Below are 24,678 nucleotides of genomic sequence, written 5' to 3'. Positions count from 1 at the left end.
GTGTGCCTTTAACTAAACATTTTTTTTTTTTACAAAATAGTTTGGACTTTTTTAGATTTTCATGGTCATACAATGTCCATTTTCAAAAAGGTTTTACTGGATGAATTTTGAGCGTTTACATGATGTGCTAATGAATATGTGATAGGGGAAAAAGACAATAAAAAAGCCTGCCAAGTGTCCCGCTACCTACAGTTTACAGGCTATGGTGAGTATTCATTTTGGATTCTTGCATTTCCCTGACCACCCCAGGGAAAACTAGTCCAAATAGCACTTATGAAAGGATAGGATTTGCTCTTGGACTCCCAATAAAAATGTACGTCTCTTGAGATTTTTTCTCAAAACAAGGTTTCCATGAAAACACGTGTCCAAACTAAAATATTTGGAGATACTGTGATACTATTCATTTGGATCCTGAATTCTTCCATAACAATAATTCAGAAAATACTCCTTTTCTTATTATACACACGTTTACTTCTTGAGTAAGATACTGATTATACAAAATAAAGTTTGTAGTGTTCTTTAGGGGTACCATTTCATTATATTTTTACAAGTGGAAAAAGTGCAATGGATGTATTTCTGCATGTTGTGACTTTGCCACCAAATTTTGAAGCAGTAATTAAACCAACATTTTCTACCTTAGTGGTTTAATAAGCGACGCATATCATATTGTCGGTAGTTGTTAATGGCAGTAACCTGATGCAGCTGATATGAATGAGATGCGTCCGTGATCTGGCAGTAGGACAGGTGAGGCTGAAAGCACATCTTCCCACCGAGCTGCACCCACAGACAGTCTGTTGTTTTCACTGCGAGTTCTCGTGTCCCGAAGCGGTGGGCTGCACAGATTGTTTTTGGACGCTGCCAGGCGGGCGAGTTTTTGCAGAACACCTTCGCTGTGTGCTGGTGCCTGCGGGGCAGAGCTTCAGCTGTTGGAATGAGAAGTCCTTCAATCTGTTTAATGATGCATTGGAAACACACACACACACACACACCGCTGCCTGTCGAGCTCTTGAATGTGTGATTTGATGGCAGTATTTTTCTTAGATTAGAATCTTCGTATTAACTGGGTCAGGACTACCACTTGTCAGCTATCAGAACATATAAAAGTCTTGTTCAATAAAGCCACAAATTAACTCTGCTGCGCCCAACAGGCCACCAGTGGTACTGACATTCTAACACTGCATCTGGCATTCATTCATATTTGAAGCTTTGGAATTTTAAGTTTTCAACTCTTTGCACTTTAAGCCCCAGCTAATAATGTGTTTGGAATCACCCTTGTCCTGTTACACCCGGCCAACTGTTACAAATTCATTATAATGATGATTATTGTGTGGAGCTTTGTGAGTCAGTTAATTTAGAGCTTCATTAGTTAATGACAATCTGTTTTTTTTTTTTTTACAATCACAGTAAACATGATCTGAAATATGATGAATGATTTGGGTATTTTGCCCTTATGACTGATTTTTACAGTTTTATAAACAGCAGGTGTCTTATCGTAACTCAATTTGAGTTTATGGGTGTTTGAGAGGGTCTGACCCCAATAAATGGCCCCTATTGTGTCCACCTGAGCAGGTACAGTATCCATAGCAACAGTAGAAGGCTCCAATGCTTTCAATTACGATCTGTATTGAGCGTATTGACACAACATAGAACTATCATTATCTCTCTCTTTCTCTTTTAATGGATTTACATATCACATAAATAAGTCTTTAAGAAGGATTGCAGATGAAGGTGACAGTTTTTGTTGTTGTTGCATGGGGTGAGGAAAGACCATTTGCAATCCTTTATTTAACCTTCTTTAACATATTAACTAACTAAATTGATTAGCAGTGTTTCTTTTATAAATGTCTTTACTTAACTTTGTTAAATGAATGAAGGAATGAATGAATGAATAAATAAGCAGTATTTATTTAATAAAGTCCTTTATTTAAATTAAAGCAATTTTTCTTAAAAAAAAATATTTCAATAAATCAGTCAATCAGATAATGCAGACGAAGTAAAAAAAGTGTCTTAAAATTATGCCATACAGTCTAATTATCATATGCTTAGTAACACAACTTTTAAAAAAATTATTATCCAGAACCAAATAAACACGTGAAGAGGAGGTAGCCGTAGCAATAGCAGACTGTTCCAGAATTTTCAGTAACGATTCGTTTTGGCAAAATACATTATAGCTACAGTAACTGCACATACTTGAACTTTGGCTAATTGTTAAAAAAAAAATTTGCTTGATGGACTTAAAAAGTGCATTTCGTTGAACAAATATTACAGCCATAAACTATATTATTTATTTTATTTTATTTATTTATTTGTGAAATAATTATGCACCCTACACGGATACATTATTTATAATAAACACTGCAGTATCCCATACATTATTATTATTATTATTATTATTATTTTTTAAATCAAGTATTGTCTTCTAATATTATTTCATGGTGACTTTAAAGCTTTCGCTCGTGCGCCCGGACTCGGTGCGGGCGGGTGACGTCACTCCCTACTCCGTCCCTCTCCAGTGCTGCTCGGGCTCGAGCGCGCAGTCTCGCCGCACGCGCCTTTCGGACGGCACGCGCTCTCCCCTTCTCCCCGCGCGCTCCGCGATGATCCGCTCGCACTGCTCCGATCACAGCCGACGCGCGTCACAAGCGCTGTGAGGAACTCGTATAGGAGAACCATATACTTGTATGTGTGATAAACTCCGTGGCGCGCGGAAGAACTGACAGAAAAGACCGAAAAGAGAAACGCTCGCGCTCCGTTCAAATGCGCAGCGGCGTTTGGATTATCACTGGATGTGAATAAACTCTTTTCAACTGAACTCCCACAACACCATGATGAGGAAGATGATGGTGAGCAGGTAAGACATTTAACGCGTTCTCAACTGATTTTGGGCTTTTTGCAACATTACAAATCACAACAGAAGTGTGTGTGTGACTACATGTGTGTAACAGTATAACGTTATAACAGTACATAAAGTGTTAATGACAGTGTGAGAGTATATATGAGGCATTTAAGAGGTTGATTTCAAATATAAGTAGTGAATGAGATTATTTTCTCTGTTTTTAAATACTATTGGACAGTAACGTTACATATGGCATTATATCATTATATTAAGCATGCCTGTGAGTATGATTTTTTTTGCCATATATATATACACACACACACACACACACACACACACACACACACACACACACACACACACACACACACACACACACACACACACACACACACACACACACACACACACACAGGCTACTACACGTTTTGTAAAGCCTCCTGTTGCTGCTGGATTAAATGCTCATCATGTTTCTCATGTCAGATTACACAAATCACAAAGGTTTGAGCACTTTGACCAGAATACAGACCGAAGCGACTTTGGTTATTTGTCAGATTGAGGTTTTTCTTCATCATCATGTTGTCGCTGATGGTTGTGAGGCTTTTCCTTAATAGTTTTAGAATGTTATTTTATATTCAGTCTAAGCTCTGCTTTATCAGTCTTAATCATATTTCATCCCCCCCCCACCCATATATTATCTTTCTTTCTTTTTCTATTTTGGTTTTGCCTCAAAACGTCCAAACTTTACATGAACTTTCTACCAAAAATCGACAAAGGAAGTAGATAAAACATCTGAACTCTGAGATAACGTTTGACATGGTTATAATAAGCGCCTAACTGTCTGTCTCTGTGTGTTTTCTCACTGCGCTCGTGTGTGGCCGCTAGGGGCCCCTGAACTGAGGAAATGAATTGAGCGTTAATGTCATCAGGAGCGAGTGCCGCCCGTCTGTAAAAGGGTTAAAAGGGGCCGATAAAGGGGCGAGTCAGTGAGGTGATGAAAATGAGCCCAAAGTGCCCTGTGTGTGTGTGTGTGTTCTGCAGTCGATCAGCACTTACAGTCCATTGGCTCTAGATATCTCGTGTGTGTGTGTGTGTGTTTCATACACACATGCCCAAACAATCAGTGCTTGCCACTGCAGTCCGACATCCCACAATTAACGCTGTGGAAACGCCTTCGATTTCCAATCCCGCTGCAGCTACCAGGCAAAAAAACGTTTGCGACTGAAGACACAATAATTTGCTGGTTGGGGCAGAGTTTGCGCTTGTGTGCGCTGGGGTGAAGCTCCGGAGCAGATATGACGCCCGAGCACTGCATATTTGGCTGAAATGCGATACAGTCGAGCCCCCATCACACACACACACACACACACACACATGTGGTTAGACGGCTGGTGTGTGTGTGTCGCTTGTGGCATTGAAACGAGGAAACGTTTGCCATCGGAAATGATAAGGAACATCTCGAGTTGAAGACTAATTTCTTCCAGAACACAGATATGGCAGATCGTGCTCGTTTTTTTCCCCCCAGTCCGTCAGTCTCTCGTCCAGGTTATTTTTCCCACAGACTCTCCGTGACCTCTGCGGGAAGACTGAATTTGGCTGAGAAGGAAATTTTCCTCAGGTTCCTGATTGCTGCGAGTCCCTCGATGACATTCCAAACATGATGGAAAAACAGAAAGGCAATGAAAGAATGAAGTGGGGGGAAAGAGGAATGTTTTCAGAAGTCCATGACTAGATCTTCTGGAATGTCAAGGTTTCTGAAAAAAAAAAACAAATCCACATGAGAGAGACTGAGAGAACGAAAACTATAAAAAAACAAAACAAGTCTACAATTATGGGGCGCCGACTTGTTTGAGAAAATGAACAGAGTGCCAGAACTTCTGGGAATGATCGGGCCTGTAATCTGCCAAACGATCACAGCCAAAACCCGACCGCTCACATCCGACTTCAGATCCGCACGACCCTGAGAAAGATCCAAGGTGATCGAATTAGAATTCAGCACTTTCTATGGGGTGTACAGTGACGTTTAATAATAATCATAACAGAGCAAGAAATGCTGTTTTTTTCCGTCGTCAAAATCTCAGTGACGGGAGGCATTTAACCTTCAGCACACAACATATGAGACTTTTTATTTTCTTCGAAGGTTTGCATTTTTTGTGACCTTGTTACCAAAATGTGGGAAATAAATACAGTTTTGTGGAAAATGCAGTAAACATGAAATACAATGCATAATGGGGGACAATGTTGCAAGACACAGGGCTGCGGTTTATTTGAAATGAATCCATCACTCAGCACGGGTTAGTTAATTTGAGAGCAGATGTTGACTTCGTAAAGCAGAGGGGCCGGGGATACAGATGTGTTTAAAACTAGCTACACTTCATGGTTATTTTGTTATTTTGGAGAAGTTTATCAAGCAAATCTAACAATAATGGGATTCATTTAAATACAAAACAATTAAAACACTGCGTTTATAATAATTTGTTTGACTATGAACAATATTAGAGGCAAACTGAAGACTCATGAGTTAATTTTATTGTTTTCAAATTGTATTCATAAATTGTGTTCATTGAGAGAGAATCAAATTGTTTGACACAATCAGAATTATTTATCTCAGTTAACTCATTCACGCAAGTTTAATGCAAGGTTTTTGTTCTGTGGGATTTCTAAGAACTGCACAGTGACAAACACAATTCAGTAAATGAGAGAAGCACAGGAACAGTTTTACACATTTCAGACTTTCAGTCATACAAACAGCTGTTTTCTTCTATTCCTTGTGTAGAAGAAAAATGCAAGTTTCTGTGTGTGAATTATCGCAACGGTTCCCTCACAAAGGCTTTTGCAATTCCAGCTCTCACCGTTTTGCACTTCTTTTCAGTGTCTGTCGGTATAAAAAACGAGGCGTTTATTCCACATACGAATACCATGATTACTAATGACATCAAGTCGGCCAGTTTATAATTGCTCATTCTCAGTGAAACTCCAGATAAAGGCATCAGGAGAGAAGGGTGTATGGACGCTTATTATGGCTCCTATAAATCCTGTTTATTGGGAAGAGAGCCGATGAAAGAGACACAGTGTGACGTAGGAGATAGCGGAGGACCACTCTCACTACAAAGAGCACAACAACTGTGAACGTCACTTTTACAGCAGTCTCTCCATAGATATCACACAACATTTCAGCAAAAGTCACAACATTTTAAAAAAAAAAAATCTGAAAAAAAAAAAAATATATATATATAAACTATACAGTCCCATTGAGCATAGTGAATGATGTAATAAACAAAAAAAAAAAAAATACAAAATGGGGTCAGGGCTGCATAATATTTTAAAATAAATAACTTGCATAGGATAGGCTATTATATATAGGCCTCATTTTATTTTTTTAAACTGACATTTTTAATTTTTTGGAGTGCAAAACCATTATTTTAATGCTCAGTGATTTGAGGAAAAAACTAATTGGGATTTTTCTGTTAAAAATTGTGATTGCGACTTTGACAATAAACATTTAACATCTCATATCGCTTCGGCTTAGACATCCAGGCAGAGAAAAAGACCAAAAAGAAATGTGGCACAGCCTTATTTAAGTGCAGTATGAAACTATTGACTTCTAGTCATTGACACTACGTGTTTTTGTGACTGTTCGACTCAATTATGTCGTTCATGATGACGTGTTATGAAGTGGGTGGGGGGTCCTGAGCTCATTTGCTGCAGTTTCAATTTCCATGGTTGCAAAGACTTCTCTGATTGGTGGGTCTTTCTTGAGGATTATAGGTAGTGTAGTTCTTAAGCTGTATATGATCAGTGAACAGTATCTGGGGAGGTTTAAATATTATTGTAAAAAATCCATTTCTCCATTTCTCTTCACTTGTGACTCTTGCTCTCTTTGGTTTATCTTGGTTTTTCATTTACTGCTAAATATTCCTCCCTTATTCTTCCTGGTCAGGTCAGGATGGACAGATAGTCTTCCTCTATTGATCAGTCATCTCTCTTACTGGTGTTGAATGGTTGGTTGGGTGAAGATGAGAGCAGCTGTTATCATCGTCAGTGTTACATTCCAATGGCTATTATTAAAGAAACAACATTTTTTTAAAGCATATAATAATTATATTCAGCAAGCCAAGGACAACATTAAATTGATCAAAGCAGTAAAAGCATTTATAATATTCCAAAAGATTTCTATTTCAAATAAATGCTGTTTTTTTTAAAACATATTCATCAAAGAATCCTCAAAAATGAGGTAGCAAAAACATTTTCAGCAGTGATAGTAATAAGAAATGTTTCTAGAGCAGCAAATCAGTATTAAAATTATCATTATTCATGTGATGCTGAAGACTGGAGTGATGGTGGTGAATATTCAGCTTTGACATCACAGGAATAAATTATATTTTAAAATATATTCAAAGTCATTTGAAATTTTAATAATATTTCACAATATTTCCAAGCCAATGTCATTCATGTCACATCAAATGACATCACAAATCACAAAAATCTGACATAAATCAGACAAGAATCTATAAATAGTTTTAAACATGATTCATATTTTATGATGAAATTTATATTTTAGGAAAGTCTTGACAAAAAGCTTTTTAAAAGTAGCAAAGCAAAATTTTGTCAAGACTAATGTAATGTTCTTCATATCTTTCTAAAAATACACTTGTAAAATTTTTTAATTCTACATAAATGGCAAATTTTATGCCCAACAACAAATATTTTAACAAAATGTAGCCTATATTTTAGTCTTATTGCATTCATATTTGCATGACCTTCTAACATTTACAGATGGAGAATATACCTGTAAATGGGGAAAGCTGCATTATATGCTTTATCTATAGCCTATCTTCTTGCGAGTTCTTTTGAAGCCCTAATATATAAAGCATGTCTCAATTTTGGGAACAATTTGATTATGCATTTTCTGCGCAGTGTGTCCTCAGCTATTTTTCAGATGCACTATATTTGCATTTAAGTGTTAAACGGTATGCAATAATAACGTAGTGTAAATGGTTATATTTATTAAAATTATTAAATGGATGCCGCCTAATTTTGACAATAAAGCTCTCCCTACTCCTAACCGATAAACACTTTTAGTATTAAACACACGTTTCAAATATTTCTTTATTTTTATTGAAAATACATGCCTTTACAATCTGATATGTGATGGGAGAAGGGAGTTGAGCAAGTTCGGAAAACGGCGGATTTGAACTCGGGTCGATTTGTGTCAACTTTCTGCCACGTACACGTTGCCACTGTTAACAATACAGCGCCGTGCGTAATTTTGTCTGGCCCAACCGGATGTCAGTGGGCGGAGTTAGTGTAAATAGCCTCTGCCAACAAGGTGGGCTATTTTGTGCTTGATGTAAATAGACACTGTATTTTTAATAAAAAATATGACGACACACTCAAAATAATTCCCAGTCTTAACTTGGTGGAAATATGTTTTAGCTTCAATAGTGTGTAGTTGAAGAAACATCCAGTAATGACAGTGTATATATATATATATATATATATATATATATATATATATATATATATATATATATGACAGATATATCAGTGTATTTATAAGGGTTAGGGTTATACTGCTGGACTTAAATGACTTGAGTTATATGTGGATGCATTATACATGAGTAGTTATTTAACTGAGATGCATGAAAAATACATGGGAATGAGACGGGAGACTATCCCAGTGAACAGCTTAGGTCGTACAGTGCTGAATACTGTATCACTGTTCATGAACGGGGAGAGACTGAGACGCTGGTTTAGATTTGGTGAGCTGTAAACTAGTGAAAGTGTCCAGAGGAAGCAGAACCTCAGAGCTGTCAAAGTCCACAAGAGCGGCCTCTGATATCAGAGGAAATACTGCAGAGCACACACAGCTGAAGTCAGAGCGCTTGACTGTGATTTATGTTTCTCATGGGAATCACATCTCACTGTGAAATGAGGAATGAGTTCCATTAGCAAACGCATGAACACCTTACACACCAACACCATGCCGACTCGCACGCATGAACACTTGCACACAGATGCATGCATGAACGCTGCACATGTGCAGAAACCGCACACAAATGCATGCATCAGATATGACCAGATATCCATGCAATATTCAATGCGCATCACACACACAGTTTGAGCATTTGCATGTTTCTGTCTCTCTTTATCATGAGCGATGGATGCTGAGCTGCTGTAAGAAGATTATAGTTGTGCAGAGAGAGACGGGCAGAAAAACACAGAAAAAAGACAGCAGTTAGTAAAGGGGGAGTTTTATGGCGCTCATAAAGAAATGTGTAGTTTTACTGAGTGTGGACAGTCAATTGATCCCTCACGAAATCTTTACTGCAGACCTGTATGTGTAGGTCATCTTAAAGGGATAGTTCACCCAAAACAATGATCATTTGTCATCATTTATCACCATTAATAAAGGAAGTCTAAGTCTATTTACTCGCACGTATGTCATTCCAAACGTGTATGACTTTATTTATTCCATGCAACACAAAAGAAGTTAACCTGCGAAACGTTTCCCCCCCTTTTTTTTCTTCATACAGTGAAAGCTAATGGGGTCCAATGTTCTTTAATTCCCAACATTGTTCAACATTTTCTTTTGTGAAAAAGTCATACAGGTTCACTGTAACATTCTCAGTAAATTACATAATTATTGATTCAAGCTTTAAACATTGAATGCAATCAAATATGAGACAACTTCTGATGCAATGCAGCTCTAAAAAGACAATAGTGTCATTCATCAATATGAAATTATTTGTACTCCTAAAAATATTTGAACCAATTTCCACTTTTATAAGTTATAAATGATTATGAAGATTAGATACAAATGGTTGAAATGACTTGTACAGCCAAATCGATTAAAACAAATAAATAAAATAAGGCAGCAACTGAACTGAAGTTGAATTCAGTGGGATTTATTTTGCAACGTTTGGAACGATATGAAGATGAGTAAATGACAGAAATATCATTTTTGGGTGAACTATCCCCTTAATGCTTCATAAACATTCATAATGCCTTGTAATACACATCCATTGCAACATATGACATCTCACATGCTTTTGTGATTGTGAATATTATATGACTTGCAATGTTTCTGCTGGCAATATACAATTAATTAAAAATGAATGTCACTTTATCACTTTAGTTTATTTGGACTTAGTTTGCAAAGGTCATGTTAAATACTAGTTTGTTCACAATCAGATTCAGAACTAGTCTGTTGATTAATACACACAATCTATTATAGCCTATATAAGTGTGGACATTTTGTCCGGTAGGTTTAGGGTAAGGGTTCGGGTAGTCAGTTGTGGTGGGTAAGGTCAGGGTAAGGAGCCAGAGATTGCATTGTGTATATCTATGTCCTCACAAAGAAAGGTGTTTGTGTGCATGTGGTCCTGGTAAACCCTATGGTGTGGGGACAAAATGTCCCATCAAGGATGGTAATACCAGAAGTCCGCATGAGGAAAACCGCTTAATCACACAGAATGATGTTTTGTGGTCATATGTGTTTTAATATAACTCTTATGTATAATCATGTGTAACATGAAGGTTTAATAGCAACAGTGATTGGAGTCTCTCGAGAGATTGTAACACACACACACACACATACCGTTTTTTCTTGTAAGCTCTGCAGCAGTTTATTTGATGGATTATTGTGGGATTATGGAGGGAATGAGGATACAGGAACTGTAATCCAGACGAAACGTCAAAAGCATCAAACTCCGGCGAGCGGAGAAGACAGAAAGACAGCGTGCATTGTGTGTGTGTGTGCAGTGTGACATTCATTAGTTTGCTTCTCATCTGTGACATTTTTAGGGTGTATGACTTTTTATATCGGTAACTGTATCTATTGGCTTATATACAGCAAGTGATTATTTACGTAAGCAATAATGTACGAGAGGCTGTGTGTGCTGTATCATGAATAAGTCACGGCTGAAGGGCGTTGTTAGGCACGACGCGAAGCGGAGTGTTATTCACGATACAGCACTTGCTTCGAGTACCTTATTGCTTTTATAAAACGGTCACCACGACCACACAATACAACTATTAAAGCCGAAAAATATGTATCTATGCAACTATCTTGAAGTAAAATCACTAAAAGCCTTCCTTCCGCTGGAAAAAATAGTCCCTGACCGTGAACGGCAACAGAAGTTACATACATTATTTCACCAATAGATGGCGGCAAATACTGTCTTTATGAGTGAGTCAGTCAGTAGAGAAGACTTTTACTTTGAAAGGACTCAAACTTGTGATCACGGAGAAGGAAGACGCAACTGACAGATGACTATGGGCACGGGAAAACCCCTTAACTGTTAAAAGGACAAGATATCGCAGCGTACATTCAAACAGATTTTTTTTTATTATGAATATATAGGACTGACCTGAAGGAAAATGCTATATCTACTGTAAATGGAGGTACACTCGCTTACTCGATCTCTCACAATACTCTACTATAGCTTCAATGAACAATATCAATGAGATCAATCTTGTGTTTAAGTTGCTAAGAGTGGTTGCTAAGGGTGTTGTGTAGTGACACATAGAACAGTTGGGTGAAGCGGTCATAGCCGTGTTTTATCGTGAATAAAACACAGCTATTGACCAATCAGAATCAAGGATTGGAACTAACCGTTGTATAAGATTATTTACGATTCAGTGATTATTTATATTTGTGAACTTTATTCTGTGAGTTAATGGACTACAATCCGATTAACTACTGCAAATTATAGATAAAAAATAAAATAATTTTTGCAAATCAGATTCAGTTGACAAGAAACCTGTAAAAATCATCAGACATGAGAGGGCTGATGTTAGTTAACCAGTTCTTGTGCACATGTTTGTCATGTATGGAACTGATTAATACCCGTGGTGTTTTGTGGTTCTGTAAGTGTCTTTGACCTCAGGTGATTCAGCATGCTCAGAGCTGGATGAGTTTGTCTGTGTTTTTCATTAGCAGTGTGTTGAGTGATCGTAACTGCATGGAATCAGAGCCACTGAACGTTCATATTCAGACAGGGATGAGAGTGAAATATCTGGGCTGTAATCAGCAGCCGGAACGCGTCCCAGCGGAGTCATTCTCCCAACAGATGGAATAGCCTGCGGGAATATTCCAGAAATCTCCAACATTCCAGAAAGCGTCATTTAGACCTCGATTCATCACGACACACACACACACTGACTTCACTTCATTCACCTGCTCGCAGTGTTTATAGGGCAGTTTAGTGATCGGATCGAGAGAGATGACAGACTTTATATCATCGTGAATTTAGCTTAAAATGTATATGAATAAGGGGATTTTTTGACGCTTCTACTGGTAAATGTTCAGTGCCGTCTCTCTCAGTATGAGCTAAAATCCATCCTTTTAAAAAGAGTGCTTAAAACAGAAATAATATACTTTAAACTAATATTCTTGCGTGTGAACTGAATGTAATGATTTCAGATCCTTAATTGCATGTTGATTGTAATCTAAAATAAAATAGTTCAATTTAGTGTGATTGTATATAGTGTTTTTTTTGTTAAGTAAGTACCCACTTAAGTAGGACTAAATTAACTGTTTAAATTTGATTTCATAATTCCTTCTATTTCTACTTAAATATGGTGAAAGCATTCTGCTGACAAGCAGTTATGGTCAACTAAAATATACTGTTAAAACTTGATGTCATGTATTTAAATATATTTGCAATTATCACTTTGCAATTTAGTACATTTAAAATATATTAACTTCAAACATTATATCAAATAAGTTCAAATTATGTTCAAATGTTTGATGTTTACACATCAAAATAAGTGTACTTCTTTAAAGCATGTCGAAATATTCAGTCATGAAAGTGTGCTCTCTTTATTCTATTTCATTAATGTTATATTGTTATATACTTCACAAATGCACATGCAGTACAGTTTAGTGCACTTTTTTCACAAAGGCATGAAAATCCTAATAGTTATGACAATAAATATTCTTTTAGGCTAACCTTTATTTGTCTATGTTTTTAAATGCAGAATGATTTTAAGAGTATAGCATAAAGTACAACTGCAGAATGCTAATAAACACATTAAAGGAATATTATGACTTAATACTGTAACTTTTATAACTTTAATGACAGATTCCGTGACGTCGATTCCCATAGAAAATCATCTTAAATGTCCAATGTTGTTGTCAATGTTATTATTTTAATGTTTATGAAAAAAACAGTGTCGCTAATTGTATTTCTTGTTCTTTTGGTTTCCATCATAAAACTTGGTGAAATGGTTTGTGTGTGTATCAGTACTTTTTGAAAATTTCCAGCACATTTTAACAATACTGTTTTGTTTTGGTCACTGTAATCATAATATAACATTTTCATACTGTCTAATTTCTAGTCTTACTGCTCAGAAAGTCTATTTCTCGACAATCTGGACTGACACACTGACACCAGCACTAGAGCAACACAACAGCAGAGTGCCATAACACACACACACACACACACACACACACACACACACACACACACACACACACACACACACACACACACACACACACACACTTTGTGGTGAGTAACAAGAAAGCATTTCCCACAATCCCCTGAGGCATTATATCCCAGACTACCCCGGGAGTTTCCCTTGTTCATCTCTAAGCGTCCGTCCAGTCTAATGAAACAAAAGGAAATCCTGTGATCTCAATCGATTCTCCCATTTACTTGAGTCTCCTGATGTTTCTCCTCTAGAGTTTCAGGTGAACTCGAGTATTTCTCATCACATCCACATTAAGCGATATGGTGACCTGCCTTGACCTATGACTGGGAGAAATGTGAGAGAAACAAGCAGTTTTGAGTTTTTTGGAGATGTAGATGCAGGGCGAGAAACTTTCATTTGAGTTCCTGTCAGGCTTTCACTCTCTGGGCTCGAGTCCACAGAACCGCAGGACTCTTTTCTGCAGTGGACATGAGCTCACGACCCAGACCGCATCACAACCGGATCAATGCGAGAATGAATGAGCAAACGGACGAGGGATGTGCTTGAGATCTATAATGTTCTTGGCATCGTCACATGCTGTGAAACTCTGCAAGACTTTCCTTTGACAGTCTGTAATTTTGTGTGTGTGTGTGTGTGTTTTCATGGCTACTCAATATTTCCCTCATTCTGCACATCACTGTTGCCAGCGGAAATCAGGGTGGGAAAGACCCTGGCATCTGATTGGCTGCTGGGCGGTGTGCCAGTGATCACATGATCTCGGACTGTCATTCATGGTTTATGCAAATTCAGCTGGAACCTTCAACAGACCTCAGCAACACTTTTTTTTGTAGATCGTTTCAGCCTTTTTTTTTAAATGTATTTTTTTTTTTTTTTTATGAAGTTCAATTTTGAAAATCTCACTGACACTGATGAAGCGCTTTTACTGACTTAAACTACTGTTCAAAAGTTAAGGGCTGGTTAGAAGTCTCTTCTGCTCACCAATGCCGCATTTATATAATACAAATACAGTAATATTGTGAAATATTATTACAATTTTAAATGGTTGTTTTCTATATAAATCAATTGTAAAATGTAATTTATTCCTGTGATGCAGTTGACTTTTCAGCATACAATAATTTCTCTCTTTCTTCATTTATATAGCGCTTTTAACAATGTAGATTGTTGAAGCAGCTTTACAGAGATAAACATATAATTTAAGGTTACAGATTGTTTTGGCTTTATAGCGGTTCTTGAATAATGTTATATTCCAGCTAAAGTTAGTTTTTCTCCAGTCTTCAGCGTCACATGATGCTTCAGAAATCATTCTGATATGCTGATTTGCTGCACAATAAACATCTTATTAATGTGGAAAACATGATTTTCATGATACTTTTATAAATAGAAAGTTCAAAGAACAATGTTTGAAACATTATAATGTTTTGGTTTATGTTACTTGTGATAAGTTTAATGCATCCTTGGTGAATACAAATATTAATTTATTAAAAAGCACGCAAAAAAAAAAAAAAACACTGTTTTGTATACATATACTTGTTGCGTTTATTTGTAGGAACTCATACAGATCTCCATCAGGGACCACAACTCAACCCAGTTCTTTCTCTCTCTCTGCTTTCACAGTCTTTTACCATGGATCTGTTTTCGTTCAGTTCACTGTTTTCACTGTTAGGCGAATGGTGTCGTCTGATGAGGTTTCTTGTCCTGCTTATTTTTGAAAACACTTGAAGCAAATACAGCGCACAGAATAATTCAGTTCAACATGTCCTACAGGTCGCCCGCTGTGGATACGCAAAATTAGCTGCCGCTGGGCAAAAGCTTGTGTGTGTGTGTGTGTGTATTAAGCCATTGTAAATGTTTCAGATGTTTTTGTGACACTGATACTTGAACTCAAGCCACAAATAGAAACACACACACACACACACACACACACACACACACACGCTGAAATGCACAAGGTCACTTTCTAAATGATCATATTTGTAAGGAAAATGTGTGTGTGTTTGTGTTTAACTTTAGAAGCATCCAGAAGTGTGACAACACTATATGTTTAGAACATAGTTTGATAAATAAAATAAACTATTTGTGTACAGTATTTTTTATTGTCTTTAGGATGGCTGTATTATGCAGGCCGTATTTAAACCATATATACTGCAGACTATGATGTGTTTTTTTAGTTCAGTGTGTGTGTGTGTGTGTTTACTGAAAGCTTGAAGTGAATCCGTTCACTGATCTATAGATTGAGTACAGTTCAATTTGAATGACATTTTTCCACTTTACATTTGTTTTACTTTTCTTTCTATGTGGTGTTAAAGTTTAATTTTGATATTATTTTATCAGTCCATAGCTTGTCTTTCATGGTCAAAGGTAGACAACAGTAGGGAAATCTGTTTGAAAACAGTGATTATTTGTGCCGTTCTGTGACTCTGTTGACACATAAATGACACACTTGAGAAGAATCAATGATGATGCTGATATTAGTTTTATTGACTTAAAGCTCCCAGAACATAATGTGCAGTTAAATGTCCCTGACTCGTGGTTCAGTGAGTGAGCCAGATGTTGACTCCAGACATCAGAAAGATTCATCAGACTGATTCAGTCCTTATGAAAACGTGTGATTCTTTAATGTATTACATGGAGCAGCTCAAGAGTAATTTCTCTTAGGTCTTACTCTTGATTCTGTACTGGTGGCACTGTATGTTTATAGATGTGATGATTGTTATTTCATAGTTGAGACTGCAAACTCACGACTCATTTGCACGACAATAGTGTGCACATTTTATGTTTTCTCACAATCTTTCTTGTGGTTCCATGTTTTATTTTGTTATGCAAAAAGTTTTGGAAAAAGCCTTTTATATTTTTTCATACTGCAAAAGCTACCATTGTAAAGTTCAATTGAGTAATTATAGAAACCTGTGGGAAGACCCCTAAATAGATGAGGTGTGTGTGTGTGTGTGTGTGTTATCGGCAGGACTACAGAAATAGATGAGTGGCTCAAGTGGCACATTAACTGTCTCACACACACTCAGTGAATATTCTAGTTAAAGTAATACCAGCTGTTGTCTAGTTTTTGTTGACAGAAATACTTGAACGTGATTATTGTGTATTCTGCTGATTTCATATGTGAAGTTCATATTTTCCAGCTGGTTTACACAGATGATATTTAGTGTGAAGTGTGTGAATGATGTGTGATAGTCTTTTGCACATCCGTTACAATGATGAATGAATATCATCCATTTCCAGTAAAAGTGTGAATGATTTATAGCTGTTGTCCGTCCCTGGGGGAATAGAAGTAGGCCTACACTTTAGCACACTTTTAAAATAGGTACTTATGGTCAGAATATACTCTACTTTAAAATAATATACTTAAGGATGTAATCTGTTAAGTATTAAAGGATTAGTACAGAATGAACATTTCCTGATAATTTACTCACCCCCATGTCGTCTTTCTTTCTTCAGTCGAAAATAAATTTTTTTGAGGAAAACATTCCAGGGTTTTTCTCCATATAATGGACTTCAATGGCAACCAACCATATAACGGTTCAAATGTCTTTCTCAATGCAGCTTCAAAGGCTCGACACGATCCCAGCCGAGAAATAAGGTTTTTATCTAGCGAAACGATCGGACATTTTCTTAAAATGTTTTACATTTAACCCTTTTTAACGACAAATGTTCATCTTGCACTTGCGATGCGATGCGCCACGCATTACACATTACTTAGTGTTGATAAAAAAATGCATGAAGCTAGAAATAAACAGATTTTTTTTTTAAGCAGATGATCTGTTCTTTCTTTTGATATATTGCATGTTCAGATATTCAAAATAAAACAAAATATTCTGGGGGCCATGACATTTTTGTAAAAAATGACCAAATACTTTTTTTTAAATAAATGCTGGCGGGGAAAGAGTTAAGTAAAATTGCTCGAATGTTTAAATTCGCAAGACTTAAAACGGCATGCAAATAATGAAGAGATGATGCAACTCTAGCCCCAATGAGCCCCGAAATGAGAGCAAAAGCACTCTTGATTAATTTTTACTAATTTATGAATTAATTTATTTACTCATTTATTTACTCATTTAGCCTGCGTGCTAGTGCATACATTTTTGTGGGAATATCCCGCTTTATAATCACGAAACCTGCGGTAATGTGTAAAAGTATGCGCAATACCCTCATTCCCGGGCCGAAATTCTTCTTTTTATCAACATTACAGCTTTTTCATTTCTGGCTATTAAGAATTTTATCTAGTAAAGAAAAAAACTGAAAAAAAAAATATATATATACATTTATTTATTTATTTTTAATTAAAAATATGCTGTTAAAATAGCATTGATAAACATCATACAGTGCACACAGTTACACACACACACGCACACACACACACACATACACACACACACTTACACACACACACACACACACACACACACACACACACACACACACACACACACACACACACACACACACACACACACACACACACACACACACACACACACACACACACTTACACACACACACACACACACACACAGTCTCATAGGTCAGCGCTGTGCTGTCTGTAGGTTCTGCAGCTCTTGTTAAATGTGTTTGTTTATTATTGTTCACTAATTAACTCAAGGCCACAGTGAACTGATGTCAAATCAGACAACAACAACAGATCAAACTCTCTCCGTCTGGCACATTTGCTGGTACTTTACTCTCTCTCTCTGTCTGTGTGTGTGTTAGAGAGAGAACATAGACCGCTCTGAGGTCAGACTTATGCATCCAGTAGATGAACTACTGTGTTCAGTGAAGATCCAGTGATTTACAGGCTGTTCACATATCAGACATTCGATTATCTCCCATCATGCCGCTGGATTCACCTGCTGTTGTTTGACATTCATCAGACTCATGTGGCATTTAATTCCCTTTCCATTCGACATTTGCATTTTTTGTTTGACCACTGCTAAGTGCCGAAGGGCTGTTTGATGCTTTTGCTGCAAACGATGATTTGAGATGTTTTTTTTTTCTTGCTTTTTTCAGAGACTGAATTATTCTTACTGAACATTTGAGATGTCTCCCTAATCAAACACTCTTGATTTAACTCATAAGCTCAGTAGTAAAGACCCCAGAACTAGAGTTGGGAACCATTTTCTTTTTGAAAGAAAATACGTCATGTTCTTGGCAGCGTTGTGAGAGTCACATTTAGGCTACAGTATGAAATATAAATACTAAGATACAAATGGTTGTTTGCATTTTCAGTTAAATTCCTTGTATAAATGTCTGAACTGTTGTCAGAAAGATTTAATGAGTCAAAAAGGAGATATATCCACTATATTCATCACCACACTGGGAATAGAAGATTGAGCACATTGCATTGTGGGATACAGTACGTCGCGCTCTGATGTCTGGCACTTTCTGACAAATGCAGTATAGTCATCTGAGCATCAGTGCACAGACAATAACTCATGTAGTGTGCAAAGTACATACTGTGTGTGTGTGTGTGTGTGTGTGTGTGTGTGTGTGTGTGTGTGTGTGTGTGTGTGTGTGTGTGTGTGTGTGTGTGGTAAATGAGGTCAGTTTCTTCACCAGTCTGCGGTCTGTTGACGTCCTCTCTCCAAAAACAATGTGAAGCAGACGAGAGAATAACACATCCAGAATTAGCTGCTATTTCTCCTCAGTAAATGTTTCCAGTTTCAAACGGGCTGCTTGTCTTTCTGACGTCAGTCTGTGCTTGGAGAAAACGGCCCAAATATGCAGCTAAACACAAACATACGAGGCCGAGCGTTTCAGGTAAACGTGACAAAGTATCTCTGAGAGTCTCTGAAGGGCTTTAACAAAAGAATAAGGTCCGAATGAGATCCGCACAAGCGTGACGAGGGTCAGGCGCTTGAAGCCAAACGAGCCGTTTGGCTTTTGTTTACAGAATTGGGGCAAGATTTGCATGGCGTCAATACAGCAAGCCTGCGTTTCTGACTCATTTGCTCAGGAAATGTAAAGCCGAACAGAAGCGGCAACAATGGCTCTTCTGCGAGAGACAAAAGAGAACCTGAAAGGCAATATATCATACGGCGTACAGAGCATTTCCAAACAAAACGCAGTTCATTAATTTAGCGTGTTCACTCTTGCTGACAGGAGAGACGTAGTGCTGCTGTGCTGCTAGTGAATCAAAAGTTTCAGCTCGACTAGCTCAACGTTCCTTTCCTCTTTCAAATCATCCTGATACTGAAAGACAAGATGAGAAATACATTTGAAAGATATTTACCAAACCCAAAAGCTCTGCATTTTATGCTTGTCACGATCATTTTGTAATTCATATAATTTTGAATGGATGACTTCCCGTGCGACTACTAATAAGACGCAATATAATAATAATAAAAAAAAACTTAGCATTTCTAAAGGGGAACAAAAGCAATCTCACTGCATCATCTGTGTAATCGTTCACTCTCTCTCTGTGTGTGTGTGTGTGTGTGTGTGTGTGTGTGTGTGTGTGTGTGCTCGTTTATGTGATTTATGAGGATACAAATTTGTATAATGACGTGTATTACAACTTAAACGTGGTTTATGAGGACATTTCATGAGTCCTCATAATTCAAATAGCTTAAAATACATAAAAACCTATGTTTTATTACAAATGTACAAATGCAGAATGTTTCCTGTGATGGGTAGGTTTAGGGATAGGGGCAGTGTAAGGGGATCAAATATACAGTTTGTACAGTATAAAAACCATTACGCCTATGGAATGTCCTCACAAGTAGAGCAGACCAAACTTGTGTGTGTGTTTGTGGTTCACGTACACCCTACTTTATTAGGACAAAATGCCCCTAGAAAGATGGCAAAATCTGAAATCTTTGTCCTTGTGCATGGGGACATCTTTGGGCCCTATGAGGAAAACTGCTTATAAATCATACAGAATTATGTTTTTTGGTAATGTAAAAATGCAGAAAGTTTTCTGTGAGAGTTGTGTTTAGGTTTATGGTTAGCAGATAGAATACAGTTTGTACAATAAAAAAATTATTATGTCTATGAAATGTCCTAGTGTGTGCGATATTGACAAATTATATATCAACGTTTTTTCTGGGACTTTATCGATATCGATAATTAGACGTTATTTTGCTGCGTGTGTTTATTGTGTTGGTACCTTGGCAGGTTTAGGACTGGACAGCTGACTCCCAAAGCTTTTGATATTCTTCATATTCTGTGGTCAGTTCGCAGCAGTGACAGAAATCATCTTTTCCAATAAGTTTAAATTGATTTTTACCTTTTATAATGGCTTTTTTTTTACCTAATTAAATGTATACATCATCTTTTGTGTCAAATTCTTACATTTAATCAATACATTCAATTAGAATAAGACACAATAGGGCTGTTACCAATCAAATGAAATCAGAATGAACAAAACTCATGTTTGCAATGCAGAGGAAACACAGAAGCTGCCTCTGAATTGTCATTTAGATGCATTGCACATACTGTTTAATGCAGATCAGAGGCAAATTAATGCATTTAACCTGCAGTTACAAATGCATACATAATGTTTTGATGTTTTAAGCACAAAACGTTGAATATTGATAGAGATTTAGAAAAAGAAAAAATGAAGATACTTTAAATGTGAAATTAAGCTGCCAGTAGGTGGCAGCAAGTCACTGTTATTGAGTGAGTCATTGAGTTTCAACAGATTCATTCAAATGGCTGATTCATTCAGGAATGAAGCATTATCAGTGAGTCATTGAATCATTCATTCAAACGATTTGTTCATTCAGTAATGAAACACCTGTGTGTTGCTCAGATGTTTGAACTATTGAGCAGAGTATTAAACAGCCAATACTCGGTCTAAAATTAAGCTTACGTCACTTCATATCAACTTCTTGTTTATTGAACTGTTTTAAAATCAATATCACATTTGTAATCACACAGAAAAATTGTGCATTCTAAATGAGCAAGCACACTAGTCTAACCTACTAAGGCAACATCATGTATTGTATGCACGCACTCTCTAGTGTTTTTGTAAAGTAAGGGACATACTCGATATTGTCAGATCGCACGTTAAAACAATAATCACAATATGATCGTAGATTATATTGCACACCCCTAGAATGTCCCCATAAAACATGAAAACCCCACATGTGTGCGTGTGTGTGTGCATGTGCGTGTGTGTGTTTGTGCACCTGTAAGCGCATATGGGTTGTATGCACACAAATGTGTTTCTGCTTTGACTGTGAAATCGCCCACATGCGTGTCACCAGAGCCGAGCCGAGCGCTGCTCAATGATGCTTGAGTTACTGGTTTATAGCTCTGCAACTATTGATATTTCATTTTATTTATTTATTTCCTTAGAAATAAATGAAGGATATTAATCAAATATAAATATTTATGCTAAAGACATACTATACCCCCCCCCCCCACACACACACACACACACACACACACACAATTTAATGTGATAAAGCATTATTTTATTTTATCCAAGCTAAATTGAGTTAATATTATTGTGTATGCTTAGGATTTACTACACATACTTTCCATTTGTAAAGTGGAGGTATTCAGACCACAGATTGACATAATGATCATTAGTTGTTGACTGTTTGTAGTCAGTTTTATTGATGAGTCTCTGCAGCTCATTTCCAACCTCAGACACACGACATTAAACAGACGTTGTTCTCTTCACAACTCTGCTGCATTACAGACCCGTATGAAAGGAAATCCGAACAAATCTCTGTCCCTCAGCGGCGGACGGGCCAGTGGAAACACGCTCGGCTAATCTTACCCTAGAGAATCGGCTTTGGCAAACTCCATTTCATCGCTCGCTGCCACCTTATCAGACCGAGAGAGATTTACAAAGCTGTGTGTGTGTGTGTGATAAATGTTTGACCGTCTCTTTTTACTGGATGCACAGGCGGCATCTTTTCAATCTCTTGTTAGCTGTGGTTTGTTTTCAGGGTTCATTCAGTAAGAATCTCCTGCACTGATCATCTGCTCACTCTTTTCCCCTTGATATCTCTTCATCTCATATTTCAATAGAGAAATGGATTGATTCAAATACACTAACTGTAATTCAAATTCTAACTGTAATTCAAACTTTATACATTACAATGGTCAGTCAAATTTTAGGTTACACTTTATAATAAGCTTCCATTAGTTAACAATAAACTAACTATAAACAGTAAAAGTAATACTAAAGTAATGGAAGATACTTCAAAAGCAATTATTAATCTTTTACAACATTTACATCGTAGAAATTGTATGTTTGCAAAACCAATGTTGACAAAGATTAATAAAACTGTAACAAATGTATTGCTCATTGTTAAGGTTAGTTAATGCATAGTACTAATGGGACATTACTTTAAAGTTTTACTGATTCTTTTTATTTATTTATTTATTATATTTTTACTAAACTAATCAAAAGTTGTAGTGAATACAGTTATAATGTTACAAAATATTTATATTTGAAATAACAGCTACTATTTTGGGCTATTATTCTATTAGGGCTGCATGATAGTGAAGAAAAAATGTGATATGCAATAACTTGTTAAATTATGCAATAAGATATTGCTGTACAAAGTGTGTAAAATATTATAAATTAACATTCCAAACGAAAGGTTTCATTGGAACAATAATCTAAAATATTTTATCTTTAACACTTCTTGAGGTACAGACATGTAAACTTCTGAAAAAATAAAATAATTATGACACTCAGACAGGTATGTTATGCAATTGTTTTTTTATTAGAATCTATTAGAAAATGTTAATAATCTTTATTAGAAAATGATGAAAGTTTCATCATTATTTGTTTGATATTAACTGTATACAAAGTGTCCCACTTCTTTTCTTTTTTTTGACTACTGAAAATGTGTATTGACCAATTTACTCATGGAGCCGCATTACGATCTCCACATCTCTGGGATTTAACCATATGGGGCCTTTAAAATGAAGATAGCTAAAGAAATGTTAATTAAAAAACAAAATATAAAAAAGAATATTAATATACAATACTTTTTTGAGTTTACAAGCTTGCAAACTTGGGGCAAAAAACACAAGAAGTGATTTTTCCCATTTGTGAACTTTCACTGTTGGCACATAATGCAATAAAGATAGTTAATGTCAACAGATTTGACTAATAGACCTACTCATTAATATAATGATGCTGCCATCTTTCTGAAGTCTATTTTAACCCCCCTGTAATTTGGCGCCAAATGAAAATTGTGAAAATGGTCATTTTGACCCCCCTCTACAAAATAGTGGTTTACTCAATAATTATACATCCATGACATATTTTGGCTTTCTTCATTTATGTATTTCTTTCACCAGACAAAAATGATCAAAAATCTAAATGTTGGTTAGTCTCGACCTCTGGATGAGTTGACATGGAATGACCCTGTTACATAACATTACTTACAATTTTGATAATGAAAAGTAAATGAATGAATAAACATAAACATTAAATACATTCAAAACAAAACAAAACAAAAATACACAAAGTTAAAATAAATACAAAAGTCCCTGACAGCGCTTCAGAGAATACACTCCATAACAATAAATTATCTGCATGGTTCAAACATTAATAGGCTAAATATATGAATTGTAATTTTGTAAAACTTGTTTTAGTGTATTTATGATCAAATAAAAGCCTTGGTGAGTAGACATCTTTTCAGCAGGATAAATGTGATTTTTCTATTTGGGATGTTATTTTTTTTACAAAGTCCTTGAACATATCACTGTAGTAGAAATGAAGATGCATATTATAGTAGTTTTTAACTTTTTAGGCTCTCTAGTGTTTTGGGCTCTCTATGTCACTCAGAGTCAAAACGTTTAATGTGATGGATATGAGAAGTGACAGGAGAGCTTGTCTCTGCCTCAGTCTGAAAATCAGAAAGTTATGTATTTTTCAAGATTTGATCAATTGTACATCATGATCTATAGAGCTGTGTACTGATACAGAATCCCCCATTCAGTTTTATTCTAATTCCTATTCACAAGCTCTTTTTGGATTCAATCATGATTCATTATTTAATATTTTTGAGTTTCTCCCTCTGCTAATATTGTAAATTATACAGTGAACCTTCTAACATGGTGCATTACAGAAATATTCATTTAAAGTCATTTTAATATTCACTTACAGAGAGCCGCCTGCTTAATAACGGTTATAGGGGAGGCTGCTACGACCTTGTGAATATGTTAAAGTTTGCATTCTAGGGAAACTGCCTGTCATGCCACCGAGAATTCACTACGAATATTCACAAAGTTGGAATGCTGCGGTTACCAAACTTGACAACAATACCAAACAACAGTACCAATACTTGTGCTGAGGGGAAGCACTATTCGCAGAGAAGCCAGCAGAGAAAAAAGGCATTTTTTCATGGATTATTTAAACAAAGGAAATATTAAGGAAGGAGGAACTCTCTGAAAACATAAAAACAAATATCATTTTAGAT

At 36.4% G+C, this 24,678-nt stretch overlaps 1 protein-coding gene across 9 annotated transcripts in view; it reads left to right on the top strand.

The window, feature by feature from the left end:
* Positions 1–2,535: 2,535 nt before the first annotated feature.
* The window catches only part of LOC306991567 (receptor-type tyrosine-protein phosphatase delta), a 158,912-nt gene continuing 136,769 nt past the window's right edge, over positions 2,536–24,678 (top strand). For all 9 annotated transcript variants that reach the window (XM_079599545.1, XM_079599542.1, XM_079599540.1 and 6 more), the window contains exon 1: positions 2,536–2,851. The gene's annotated coding sequence lies outside the window, so the exon portion shown is untranslated. The remainder of the gene's footprint in view (positions 2,852–24,678) is intronic.

This window comes from Phoxinus phoxinus (assembly GCF_949152265.1).
Source record: "Phoxinus phoxinus genome assembly, chromosome: 2".
Lineage (NCBI taxonomy): Eukaryota > Metazoa > Chordata > Actinopteri > Cypriniformes > Leuciscidae > Phoxinus > Phoxinus phoxinus.
Note: the sequence above shows the minus strand (reverse complement) of the source record. Positions and strands in the feature narration are given on the sequence as shown.